This window comes from Arvicanthis niloticus, chromosome 5 (genome assembly GCF_011762505.2).
Source record: "Arvicanthis niloticus isolate mArvNil1 chromosome 5, mArvNil1.pat.X, whole genome shotgun sequence".
NCBI lineage: Eukaryota > Metazoa > Chordata > Mammalia > Rodentia > Muridae > Arvicanthis > Arvicanthis niloticus.
Window position 1 is genome coordinate 11,736,674 of NC_047662.1, and position 14,120 is coordinate 11,750,793.

At 41.8% G+C, this 14,120-nt stretch overlaps 1 protein-coding gene across 7 annotated transcripts in view; it reads left to right on the top strand.

Moving 5' to 3' along the window:
• Prdm2 (PR/SET domain 2) overlaps window positions 1-14,120 on the top strand; it is a 102,156-nt gene that overhangs the window by 51,284 nt on the left and 36,752 nt on the right. The window contains exons 1-2 of one of the 7 annotated variants that reach the window (XM_034502070.2): window positions 12,516-12,536; window positions 13,211-13,334. The exons of 5 other annotated variants lie outside the window; for them this stretch is intronic. The gene's annotated coding sequence lies outside the window, so the exon portion shown is untranslated. Of the gene's footprint in view, window positions 1-12,514; window positions 12,537-13,210; window positions 13,335-14,120 lie in introns of those variants that run through there. One more of the 7 variants, XM_076933792.1, reaches the window with a different exon arrangement.

Genomic DNA, 14,120 nt, shown 5'->3' on the forward strand with positions numbered 1-14,120 from the left:
TTGGCTTGATCCTTAACCTCTTGGTCACTGAGGAACACATGGGATAAGAAAAGGAGGAGGGTGTTGTCTGAAATTTGAAGACACTTGGAAACTAGATTGTACTGCGGCTGTGGGATTCTTGTTGAGGACTTAGTGAGTTTGTGGCTCCTCCAGCCAGTGGATGTCTATGACCTCGCGTTCTACCTCAGTGCTGGCTTCTTCCCCATTTTCCTCACTAGGTTCAGCCTCACTCTCAGTCACCCTTATTAGTGGCCTCTCTAACCCACTGACCTCCCTGTTCAGGCAGGTTAGGAGAGAAGGGGTGTTTATAGGAAGCAAGAAGTCCCTTGGACCTGAGAGCTGGATGGTTAAAGACTAAGTTTATAACCTTAATGGGCTGCACAGCATATGTTTATTAAGGTTCTATCCTGTCTGAGAATATCAGCTAGTTACCTGGTGACTTTCAGCTAACACACAACATTTAAATTACAGTCAGCCTTAAGAAGGAAGGGCTTCATCTGTCTCCGCATAAAATTGTTCAAAGGAAAACTCTTGGTGTCATGAAGTGTTTTGAAATTGAGCATACTTGACATTCTTCCCCAAAGGTGCTGAACAGCTAAGGCCTGATTAGGAAAGCTGAAAAGTCACATGCAGAGAACGCAGTCCAGGTGGGGTGTGAACAGATCAGACAAGGTTCCTGCTCTCACAGGGACCATTGGCCAAGGGCTCATAACATCTATGTGGGGTGTGGCACAACTCTTGTCAGGGCTTTCCTTTACCTGTGTCGTAAGTGACATGAAGCTCCAGGGGCCTGAGGGCTCAAGGCAGAGGAGCAGAGCAGCAAGCTTATACCCCATGTGAGAATTTCTTGAATTGAGAAACTCAGCTCTATTTATGGCCTCTTTCTACCAGGTACCATGTTTGAATTGGTTGGGGAGTTTGAGGAGCTGGCTAAATTAGGCATCAAATGCCATCCCTGGGAAGTTCCTACTCTACATAATTGCAACTAAGTGCAAGCTGTACTCTTGTTGATGTGGGCCAGCAGGGGCCCCCGAGACTCCCTGATTATCATGGGAAGGATCTTGAGAAAGAGCAATGCGTGAATTTTCCCTGTGAGGGATATGGCATCAAAGAAAACGGTTCGACGTGTTGGGAAGGTGTAGAAGAAAAGGTGTGCTGGTGGTGCCCAGCCTCCTGAAGGAAGACTTGCAGACTGCCGAGCGCCCCACCAGTGTTCACACTAAGCTTGCGGTTGTGGAGTGCTTTGTCCTAGATCCAGGTGAAGAATGGGCACTTCTAGGAGAGAGTCAAGAACTTGTTTGAAATTGGTGATCTGCTGAAGGATCTCAACTCAGTATGGTTGGGAGATGGTTTGGGCTGGGGAGGTGTCCCCGCTTTTGTAAATGCAGTGGGTAGCAGTAAAAGAATTTGAAGTTAGCTATTCAAAAGTACACTTTTTAAAAGCAGAGAACAGGCTGGCTTACATGAAATGATCTCTTGGTCTCTTCTAGCAGCTGGCAGCTCTATTGCATATTCCTTGGCTAGAGCTGAGTAGTAGAGGCCTGAAGATGATAGAAAGCAGTTTTTAGGTGGACTTCACTGGGCCCGAAGCTCTTGACAGGTGTGGAGCAGGACTTCTGGGAGGGAGTCAGAGGCAGTGTGTTCCTGTGCTTATGGCTTCAGGCTTGTTGGTTATGTCAGACTGTATGGCAAGTAAAGTGTATGGTAAGTCTTAACGGCTGTGCCTCCTGAAGCCCTAGCTGCCATCCATCTGAGACATGCCTTTGTTGAACAGTGCATGTCCTGCCCACTTTTACTGCTGTGGGCTGTGTCTTCATGCTCAGTATGGTTTCAGTTAAGCTTTTCACCTTAACTGAGAGGGAGAAAACTTCTGTTTCTTTTTCTAATTCTACTTGTGCCACCACTGAGGTGCTCCAGATTTGGGCTAAATGTTGAAAACCGTATGTTTCTGTGCCTTTGATTCTTAGTTATATGTAACCTTGTTTACATATAACATAAATTGTGGCCGAGCAGTAGTGGCGCACGCCTTTAAACCCAGCACTTGGGAGGCAGAGGCAGGCGGATTTCTGAGTTCGAGGCTAGCCTGGTCTACAGAGTGAGTTCCAGGACAGCCAGAAAAAAAAAAAAAAGAAAGAAAAAGAAAAAAAAAAAGAAAAATTGTGTTGATTATCGAGAATTTTGTAAAATGTTCTTTACAAGTGTGATTTCTTTCTGTTCGTGTGCCCGTGTATGTGCACGTGCACATGGCAAGAGGCAGAGTAGGGTGAAGATCATAACACTATGTAGAGGAGCCTCTGGGTTCCGTGTGGGGTCTGGGAATTAAACTCAGTTTGTCAGGCTTGGGAGCAAGTGCCTTTATCTGCTGAGCTATCTCACTTGCCAGCCTAGAATCCTAATATATAAAGAATGAGTCGAGACATCTGATGGTGTGTGTCAGGAGCTCTGCCGTGTGCTGCTGTGTATTCTGTCTGTAAGAGAAGGGAAAGGTGACTTGTCTAAACCAGAAAACAAGGGTTGATTATAATTGCACTGTTGAGAAGGCCCTCATAATGAGTTCAAATTAGTTTAGTTTTTTTCATTTGACTATAGCTTGTATGTTAAAACTCCCAATTTTGTTGTTTCCTTAAATATATGAGCACCAAGTTCTTTGCTTAAATAACTGATTTTTAAATTGATTTTAAAACTAGCTGTGCTTCTCTTTCCTAGGGAGTTTCTTACTCCAGTTCACAGATGGTGTTTAGATATGGGAACTCAGTGTTCCTAAGCATGGAACCTAAGGAGGAGGGTGTACTTTTATATTTGAAGTTTCTTCTAAAGAAAGCAGGAGCCAGGTGTAGTAGTGCATGTCTTTAATCCCAGTACTTGAGAGACGGAGACTGAGTTTGGATCTCTGAGTTTGAGGCCAGCCTGGTCTATAAAGAGAGTTCCAGGACAGCCAGAGCTATGTAGAGAGGCCCTGTCTTAATAAACAGATGAATAAATAAAAATAAAGAAAACATGAATTGACTGAGTAGAAAGAGAACCCACTTTGGGGGTTAACCATTGATGGATACTTCCTTGAGTGAAGGCTGCATGCAGAGCTGAAAGCTGCAGTCCATGTTAGCTAGCCTGCTGCTGTGTAATTTGGATTCCCCCATATGTATTTGCTGCTGCCAGAGAGATCTGGAGCTTGACCCTTATTAACACTAATGGTTTAGGGGAGTTTATATTACAGTACAAAAGCAAGAGCCATTTGAAAGTGTCTGTGCTTCCTCTAAGTGAAAAAGATAAATACTGAGAGCAGCTGCACCTCCCCTTCCCTCTCCTCCTCCTCTATGTAGCCTGGCTGCCCTCTGAATACCAGGCTGGCCTCAGACTCGAGATCCGCCTGCCTCTGCCTCCCAAGAGCTAGAATTAAGACAAATACTACCATTGCTAGTGAAAGCAGCTGTTTCTTTTTGCTGTTTTGACCAAACCAATTTGATGCTTTGCAAACATTCTCTGCCAAATCAATTTATTAGGTGAGTTTTCATACAGACAGACATATGTCAGGGTTTGACATGATGCATCTGCTGACAGTGATTATTGTTTTCTAGCCCTGTGCTTGAGGGATCTTTATCCTCAGAGGAGAAAGTAATGCTCCTGTGCCCACGTTAATCAAGGACTTGCTGCTAGTGGCTCTGTCTTGCCTAAGTCCAATTCTACCCGCGGCATTTCTGAATAGGAAAGGCTCACAGTGTGAAACAGCAGTGTGCTGTTGACTTTGCTGAATAGCAAGGATGAATTGGGCTACTCTGAACAATTTCAGATGTGTGGACAGTGCTTGACTTTGTATAGAAAGTAAAAATGAGAGCCAGTGACAACTTTATCTCAGCTCTGAGAGGTTATAAATCAAATTAGATTCATTCTTTTGAGTGTCCAAATGTAAACAGTTTAAAGAATACTCCCAGCTTACTTCTGTCGTCATGTTAGATGTTGTGGGATTTGTTGATTATTTTGTATTATCTTGGCATCATGTAGCACTCGAAGCAGAGTTAAGACCTTGCTGTCCTGCCTACTTCCTGGCCCGCTTTATTACTGACCAATTTAAGAAAGTGGCGCTGAGATATGCAGTCTCCTCCTCTGCAGTACTCCTAAGGTCTTGTCATTGCTGTACTGGTACTGTGGACTTTAAGGTTTCCTTATGCCAAAGATTAAGGACCCTGAGCAGGATCTAATCTACAGTCTAAAAATTAAATGTAGAAACTGATTTAGTGTACTTTTGATTTGTGGTGTAGTAGAAGGAAGTGATGCTTGCTACTTTCCTTCCCTGCCTTAGGATGTAGGTAAGTGTTCTGGTTTTTCTGTTTGTTTTCTCAGAATGTCTATTTGTGAAGGGTAGTGTCTCATGGTTCATTTTGGCTTTTTGGAACAAGCATGAACTATTCTGAAGTGGCACTTCCAAAGGTCTGGTTTGCTGACGAAGCTGGTCCTGTCCCAGCTGCCTGACTCATTCTGTAGGAAAGGCAGGGAAGTGGACTTAGTAGGAAGAGTTGCACCAATCTGTACAGGGCACAATACCCCCTTCTTTCCCTTTCTTTTTTGTCTTCTTGTCTTTCCTCTTAATGGACTTCTCTTGTAGTTCAGACTGGATTTTCGACTTCTGATCTGCCTCCACTTCCTAAGTGCTGGGATAATAGGCATGTGCTGTTAGGCCTGGCTGAACTGCAAAGGTAACTGAATTTTCTTAAGGAGTGATGGAGTTCATTTCTTCATTGTGTTTACCCCGCAGTAGATTTTGTTTTTGAAAATGATCTCCCTATGTGATTCCTGCTGGTCTGGAACTCCATATCCTTCTGCCTTTGTTTCACATTTGCTGTGATCGGAGTGTATACCACGAATGAAAAATTGTTTTTAATTCATTATATGTTTATGTCTGTTTACATAGTGTTTTGTTGTTTGGCTTAGACACACTGAAGTGCTTTACCACACCACTGAGCGACTGCAGCATTGCATCCTGACCTGGCCCACTGGAGAGTCTTTATCTTTTTCCAACTTAAATTTGGACTACAATGTGATAAATATGAATCCGAAAACTTTGGCTGAGAATATTCAGTTGTCCTCTCTGGAGTCAGGTAGCTGACACCTGACCCTCTGGCAGACTTGCCTAATTGGCAGGGCAGAGCTAGCTTTGCACTTAATTTCCAAACATCTTAAATATTTCCTTTCTGTTATTCTGAACCAGTGATTGTAGCTGTTTATTTCCAACTCTGGTTATGATCTAAAAATTTAAAAAGATTTTTTTTTTTTTTTGGAATCACTATTATTCTAGACTGGCCTTGAACTTGAAATCCTCCTCTAGCCTCTAGTGTGCAGGGGTTAAAGGTGTGTGCTACCACTCTGTCTTCAAAGTACTTATTCATAGAAATTTTAATTATCAGCTGGTGAATGGATGGTTATCGTAAATGTTACATACTCAAAGTATATTATAATACTTGTTTTGAATGCACAGCTTCAGAGGCAAGAAGTTTTATGATAAAGCAATGATATTGTATAAGTGTATATACAATTTCCCTGGTTTCTGAAATGAGATGGAACCTTTGCTTACATGATACTTTGAATGTTTTTAAGTGTATGTTACTACTTTAATGGTGGCTTGACCAAGACCAATTTTACATTTAATGGATGAGCACTATGTTAATTAAGCAGGGGTTTGTCTCTGCGTTGGTTAAAAGGAAAAACAGTAACTAAATATGCTTAAGCTCTTTGTATGTGTGTGTGTCTGTATGTGTGTGACCCATAGTGATAATCTTTCCTTCTCTGTTTATAATCTCACCTCTTGGTGCAGTCTTTTGTAGGTTTCCTGACATCACATGTCACAAAAAATGAAGGCAAACTGGTTTGTTTGCCCATATTTAGATCTAAGAACAGTAAAATGGGCACTGAAGTTTTAGTACAGTTGAGAATGGACAACAATTCAATTCTGGGCCTTTTGTTGTTTTTACTCTGACTTTTGAGGTTTAGTTTTCATTTTCTTGCCAGTTTGAGATGTAGAATATGCCTTTCTGGACCTGATAGCTGTTTGTGTTTTTAATCTGGGATCGGCAAAGCCAAGATCTTTCTCTGAGGGATAGGGTGACTGCTGGCTGTAAGCTAAAAGCCCAAAGTCTAGGTGAATAGTGGGGCTTCACTCTGCACTACCTCCTTGGGTCCTTTGCTGGGAGGTTATGAGTGTTCAGGGGGCAGTGTGGAGACTGTCCATGAATGGGTGGCCCTGGCTGTCAGTCTGTCTTGTGATTTCTCCAATGTGGGACAGTCTCCTGTGTGTTTTCACAGGCTATACTGTGCAGTTCACAATGGCACCCACACATTCTAGAACTAGGAGGATTAGCTGCAGTTGGTTGATTTTTTTTTTTTTTCTTTTCTTTTTAAGGACATGAATTATTTCAGGAAATACCTTTTCCTTGATAGTTAGGTTATGGGAATGTTTGACGATAAGATGGGAGTCTAAATGTCATGTTGCAGTTACTATTGCATCAAAACTGTGGAAGATAACAATAAACTATTCTGTATGCTAAGGTAGTAAATTCATAATTGCATATATTTCTAATATAGGGTAGACAATATTAAATTATATGTAGCCTACTCTGTTTCTGGTTAAGCTTTGAGGAGACAGTGCCTTATACATCTCTTGGGTAATTGCCAAAAGTAAAAGGAATTGCCCCTCCTTTAATTCCTGAGTTAAAAAAAAAAATGACCCAGATCTTTCTTGTTTTTTATCCTAAGCCAAGCAGAAATGCACATTGCATAGATCCACAGGCTTCACTGGTGGCTGCTTCCTTGTTGAGTACAAATCTGTACTACACAAATGGGTAACTTCTTCAAATGGAGTCTGAAGTGTGTGTGTGTGTGTGTGTGTGTGTGTGTGTGTGTGTGTGTGTGTTTGGTGGGGGTGTATTGCAGACTACTCTGTAGCTCAAGTGTTGAATGTGTGAAGAATGGACTGTTTTTTGCAGTGAGCAAAAATAGCACAGCCTTAGAATCAGAAGGGCCAGATTGAAAAACCAGAAAATAAAAGAGAAGGCCAGTTGACTCCTTGTTTTAGTAACAATGCTGTCTCACATGTTGCTGCCTTTTGATATAAGTCTCTGTAAGATGGGGTAAGATGAGTGAGCGGGCTGTGGTAGCTCGTGCCACCTGAGCCAGCCTGGTCGTAAAGTGAGAGCTTTTGCCTTAAAATAGCAGCAACCATAGATTGAGGGTGATTCCTCCCTTGCTGGTTGCTGTGCATCTACTGATCTTGCTTTATTCCATAGTAATGGAGATAGCAGCACAGTTCTCTGGTGATGTCAGTGCTTGGGTTAATTGGACACATCTAAAAAGTCAAGTTTCAACATTTTCTAACATGTTCTTTAGAAATCTACAGTTTTGCTTTTGAGATCCATATTTAACTATTAGGTTTAATTAGGTAAGAATTAGTCTTACCTGTAGTCCTGCTTGTAGTCTGGAGGTGTCTCCCTGCCTCCAAGGCTGCCTTGTCACACTTGTTATCTTAAGTTGCTCGCCTGTGCTGCTGGGGTGTGGTCAGATGACCTGTGGCATTTTATGTGCTGCACATCCTCTGCTCATCATTGGCTGGTTGGGATGAAGGCTTATCTTCTTTGAGTCTACTTTCTGTAGTTCACAACACCCCTGGCTGCTGTGCCTTTTAACCAGGTTTTATGTGTTTGAATGAAGTTTATATACATTTTCTCAGAAATCATTAGTCATAACAGTAACTGAATACATTTCAGATTTCTTTGTACTTTTTTTTTTTTTTTTTTTTTTTTTGGTTTTTCGAGACAGGGTTTCTCTGTATAGCCTTGGCTGTCCTATAACTTACTCTGTAGACCAGGCTGGCCTCGAACTCAGAAATCAGCCTGCCTCTGCCTCCCAAGTGCTGGGATTAAAGGCATGCGCCACCACTGCCCGGCTTCTTTGTATTCTTATGAGTGTTAAGTTAGGAAAAGGCAAATATGAAGAATCACTTTCTTAGAAGTTACTGTTGAAGCTGGCTTTGAGGGAAGCAAAGGGATTTGAGAAGTTAGAGAATACACAGGTATGCTTCTGTGCAGTGGACACTGCTTGTGTGCACTTATAGCCTGTTTCCATAAGAGGAGGCCTAGACTGTAGTGTGGAAATACAAAGTGTGCTCACGCCAGAGTGAGTAACTGGGGAGAAGGGTCTTAGGTTTGACTTGGTTTTCAGAAGGGTTCAAGATTTCCTCCCATAAACATTAAAAACTACGAAGGTGAACCTCAATATGTTTAACTTAAAAACAAAAACAAAAAACTTAGGTTGAGGGCCAGAAAGGCAGTTCAGCTCAAAAAAGTGCTTACCACCAAGCCTGATGACTTTAGTTCCATCTTTGGAAGCACATGGTAGAAAAAGAACACCAGCTCTTGAAAGTTGTCTTCTCACTTACACACACACACACACACACACACACACACACACACACACACACACACACACAAAATGTAAAATGGATGTTCAAGTTAGAAGAAAAGCAGATTGAAAGATTTGTTAAGAGTAATAGAGTCCATAAGTATGGATAGTACTTGTATCTTTTTTGTTGTTGTTGTTGTTGTTGTTTGTTTTTCGAGACAGGGTTTCTCTGTATAGCCTTGGCTGTCCTGGAAACTCACTCGGTAGACCAGGCTGGCCTCAAACTCAGAAATCCGCCTGCCTCTGCCTCCCAAGTGCTGGGATTAAAGGCGTGCGCCACCACTGCCCGGCAGTACTTGTATCTTATACTGGCAAAAGTAGACTGCATTGTGTCTTATACTTCTAAAGCACTGGCATGCAGTGATAGAGTGTTTATGAATACTGGGAGTATTTTTTCTTTCCTGCCTCATTAGACTCATATATATCCATAATTGTCTCTGTTCCTATTCAGTGTAAAACTAAGGAACAAAACAAATGGCTGATAGAGAGATTTACTGGAGGATGCATATGAAGGAACATAGGCTGACAACTTAGATCCCCAAGTGTGGAGAATTCCGTGTTTTGTTGAGTGGAATCTGATGGGAACTCCTTGTTGACAGGGTCTAAGAGGCTTCCTTTTTGTATACTTGATCTCACTTGCTTCTCAGTGTCAATGTCAGATTGCTGGACCACCAATATGTACCCAGGTGCTTCCTGTCTGCTTGCAGTGGGGTTATTTCTTATTTCTTCCATCATGGCTCAAGAGCTGTGGTGCAGTGCTTCTATTCAGGTTTGCAGTTTTCTTTTGCTGAAGACCTTTTGATTTAGTGTGTTCCCTTTATTTGGCTTAGTTCTTAAAGAGAGGATGTATGATTTTGTACACCGAACAGATCTACTGGGAACAGGTAAAAATGAGGGTCTGGGTTGAGAATGACAGAGACCCTTTCCCTCAACCATGAACACTGGCATCGGAGGCCCCTTGTGCTCTAAGCCTGGTTCTGGCAAGCCTTCATCCTAGTCTTCCTCCCACTCTTAGGATCAGCACTCTTAGTTACCCTACTGAATTGGCAGAATTAGAAGCATCTCTCTGTGTATGATTGTGTGGAAGTGGAGGAGCCTGAAGTCCCACACAGGCTCTGCAGAAGCGCCCTGGCAGGAACAGGCACATTAGGAATTTACACAGCGAAGCTGCAGAGCTTAGGCTGTTGGAGAGATCTGTTTAATATGTGGAACAACTTAGAGCCGTGGAGGTTTTCTTTTTATTATTTGCCTCAGAGATCACAGACAGCTCTTAGTTAGCCTAGCTGAAGAAAAAGAGGTGTGATTGTGCTGAAGGAGCTTAGCAGTTTCTTACTCTCAGGTAAACTTTAGAGTTAAGTTAAAAAACAAACAAACAAAAAAAAAAAACAAAAAAACCAAAAACTAAAAAACAAACAAACAAACAAAAAAACAAAAAAACCAAAAACCTGAGAAGTGTGTAGCTTATTTCTTTTATTTCTGTGAAAAGAAAAGCACGCCCCAGCCTCTTAACAGTGTCAAGCTAGTAGACTTACAGGGCAGGGCCTCTTTTCTGGTAGCTACTTGTCACAGGCACTTTTGACCTTGTTACAGGGCCCTAGAGATGTTTGATGACCTTTACAGAAGTCCTGGGCACTGTGTCTCAGACACTGGTCCCCATCAGCCCTGTCATCTCAGCCTCCTGATTCTCCCTTGAGTGGCTTTTGGTGACCTACAGGTACACAGATACAGAAAATGGGCTAGAATTCTTTGTGGAGAACTTAGTTTCATATGTGTTCCCAGCTTTTCTCCTGTCTCCATACCCACTGTAGACCATTCAGTCACCTCCTGTGTAAGACAGTGCTGACATTTTTTCCTCTGCTTGCCCACCACTCTCTAACATAACTGGCTATTTAAGGTACTGACGTTGCCATTACCTATCTGTTCTTCTACCTTACTAGCATGATCAAGAGGTTGGCTTTACTTTACTTTCTCCCAGTTAAACTTTGCATCTGGTTTTCCAAACCCAAGTTTTATCTTAGCCATATGTCCTGAGTGCTGCTCATCAGCTGGCTCCGCCATACAGAAATGTGAGGGAAATGTATGACGAGTGTAAGTGATGTAATGAATTGCCCACACTTTGCCTGAGATAAAGAAGGATTCATTATGTCTCATTTTTAGGAGTGAAATTAGAACCTGGACAATGTCATTAACCAGGACTCTTGGAACACAAAGGATGAAGGGGAGAGTTGGATGAGAATTGAAGTTCCAGGGTGGGTGCTGATTGATGTGCTGAGACTTGAAGCAGTTCACATAATAATGTGAAGTTAAAGCTGTGTTTGAGGTCAGAGGAGGCTGGGTATAGTCTTCAAAGTTCTTCTTCGTGGTGTTCTGTTGGTTCTTACCTTTTACTAAAAGCCGCTTTCCCACACCTATTACCCATGGTGTGGTCACTGAGTCTGTGTGCCTCTTTCTCATCCTAACTCTCTGTGTGTCTGTTGAAGTCTTTCTGTAGTCCACTAAGAAAGCATACTTCTGATCATCAGATTTACCCCGAGAGACAGGAAGAAGACTGCTGAAGCAGGAGATTGTGGGTGGTCATGCTCTGAGATTAGGAAGAGGGATTCTAGGGATGGAAGATACTTTACCCCATTGTCAGGAAGAACACAAGACAAAAGAAATGGAAGGAACATTGAACTTGAAATTATGACCTTAGTGGTAATCATGGGAAATGGACTTTGTTGGAATAGTGCCAATAGAAGTTGAGTTGCTGGGAAGTTGGTCTGGCTGTATGGTGAAGATTAGAGGCAGTGGACAGCCCAGGCTGATGGCCTCTGTTGATTCTGTTGGTCTGCCACTCAGACCATCAGTTACCTTTCATGATGAAGTGTAGAGTCTCACAGTTATCCTGGTTAACTGTTTGTATCCAAGGATGAGGACAGTCTGAACTGCAAAGAAAGATCATGGGCCTGGCTTTTGTGCTGCCCTAATTCTGTTGATACTGAAGAGATGGCTAACTCCCCAGTGAGGAAGCAACACACAAGGAGAGTTCTATGGACTTCTTCTAAAATTAGTTCACTTAAATGATAATATGCGGTAGCTTCACTGTTATGCTGAATTTTTAATGTCGCTTGAGCAAACCTGGAATTTTGCATTTTCTTTGCTGCCTGAACATTTTTAAGTGAAACATTATTCTCTAGTATTTCCTGTTGTTTGTCTAGTTTATTCAAATAGTAGAACATAGTCCGTATCTGGGTTAAATTATTAATGTGCTGCCTTAAGCAATTTTGATTTTGCAACTCCCACCTTGGGCACTAGCAGTATAAGGCTGTCCATTGTCTATGAAAGCAGCCATTTTAGCTGTTGAGGTCTTTATATGGCAGCTGTTTGATTAGAAACGCCTGTTTCCTTACTGAATCATATTTGTTTGGAGCAGAGATCGGTGCTGTTGACTGATGTTTTTTGATGTAAGGTAAAATGGAGGAGTGCTTCCTTCCAACTTGACTGGCATCCTTATGCTGAGTGTGTAGAAGCTCTATGTATCTGCTTCATTTGCCAGGCTTGTAATGGGTGCCAAGAACGGGGTGTGCTGACTGAGGCATTAGGAGATGGCTGCAGGAGGAGCACTTGGAGTAGTATTTTCTTCACTAATTATGGTGCCAGAGCTATAGTTGTGAGACCTGGGTAGACATTTCGCATCTCTGATCTGTGGGTGTCTCTATTATAGGCATGGGTTGGTACTTTGAGGTCTTTGAGAAGAGTGGTCTGTAGGTGGCATGAGTGTCATATCTTATTACATAGGCATGGTATGAACCTGACAGCCTAATATGTGGAGCTTAAGTTCAGCAACTAAGAACATAGGAATGGCCCTATTCTTTTGGGTATATGAGAGATTTGATACAGTGAATAATTGCTCTTTGTCTTGTTTTTTTTTTTTTTTTTTTCTTCATCTTTATGTGAACATTTCTTCCTCTACACATCAGGTGTTGTCTCATGCTGTTCTTTGTCATTTCCATTTCACTCTCCTCATGTTTCATTCCTGTATCTTTCTTGTCTAGACCAAGTGGAGCAGCCAGCTGGCAGTAGCGCCATGTAGGACCCTGCAGGAACCCCTGGTAAGTGCACTTGTGTACTTGCCAGCCACCCAGTGGTACCTCTCACCTCAAAGATAGAAGCTACAAATCCCCCTTTCCAAAAAGTCCTGATAGGTTTTATTTTTTTCTCTTTTAATCTCTTTTAATGTAGCAGACAGAAACCAAGTGCCTGGAAAGAACTTTCCTGTTTAAGGAAATTTGTCCCAACAGTACTGGTGTGGCACTAGGGACTCACATACGTTGGAGTAGGATTTAATTTGTTTGCTGTCATAGATGTGTTTGTGGTCTGAGCCTTCAGTTTGGTTCATTAAATAGCACTCTGATGGAACAGACAGGTTTTTTTTGTTTGTTTGTTTGTTTGCTTGTTTTTCTAGTCCCTTCATCTAATCACAGGGCCTCAAAAGTATCTTGATAAATGGTTCTGATTGAGAAAATTTTGATGTCTTAGTTCCATGAACCAATGATAATTTTGCTAGATTTCTGTTGCCACATAAATCCATTGTTGTTTATTCCTAAGCTATTGGTGGTTTCATTTCTTCATCTTTAAAATTAGTATATTGGTGTTATTTTAGTATTTAGCATAATTTTTTAATAAATATGTAGACTATAGAGTCGCATATGTCTGTAGTAACCTTAAATATAGTAAGTACATCGGTCTAGTCCAGTGCTGTAATATTTGAGCGATCTCCCCACAGAGAACTGGAGAGCCTTAGCTGTGTTTTCAGTTTGAGGTTGTCACACACTGGGAATGGAAGCATCGTTGCTGGAGTTTGGGTGGAGCACCCTTCCCCTCTGCAGTCTGCTGTGAAACATAGTCTGGTGAGTCAGCAATCCCACAACAGACAATTGTGTGACTGATAGTGTCATTTGTGCTCTGCTTGAGAAACCAGGTGGGTTAACTGCTCTGTTTGTAGCTCTTGTTAGTCCTCTGAGCTCTCTCAGAGGTACACGAGGTGGGTACTCATCCTGATGCCTATCTTGATGTGGTCTGTCCTCAAAATGGATTGCCTTTCTGTGGTGGCTGTGGCTTTTACAGTGAATACCTGGGGAGTAGTAAACAAACTTGTTGATGAGTTCAGAAAGGGACATGTGGCATGGACCAGCTGTTCTAAGGGTGTTTGGTTTTGTTTTAAGGCAGGGAATACAGTGTAACACAGCATTTGCCTTCACATGCTTAAGCAGCTACATTTTGAGTACATCACACTGCTTGTTTTATTATAATAGAATATTTATATTAATATATTTAATATTCTGTTTCCCTATACCTGGTATGTTTCATGTTTCTACTTGTGCTACATCACTTAGGTTGTAGAAAATCATTGAATTGCTTTGCCAGAATATTTTGGTCAACAAATTGATACCTGTTTCTATTACATTTTACAATGTGCTTTATTTCTAATATATCTGAAGCTTATTGGAGAAGGCATGTTTAGATTACAATTCTCCATTTTACAGTTATAGTAAAGGGTCCTATTTCTTGGCCTGTGTGAGGACACAGGGGTAGTACTGATTACACTAAGTACTGGTAGTCGTTAGAAAAAGATGTGGTTTTGATTGGTGGTGGGGGGTGGGCATCTCTCTCTAACTTTTGAGTAGACTATCTGA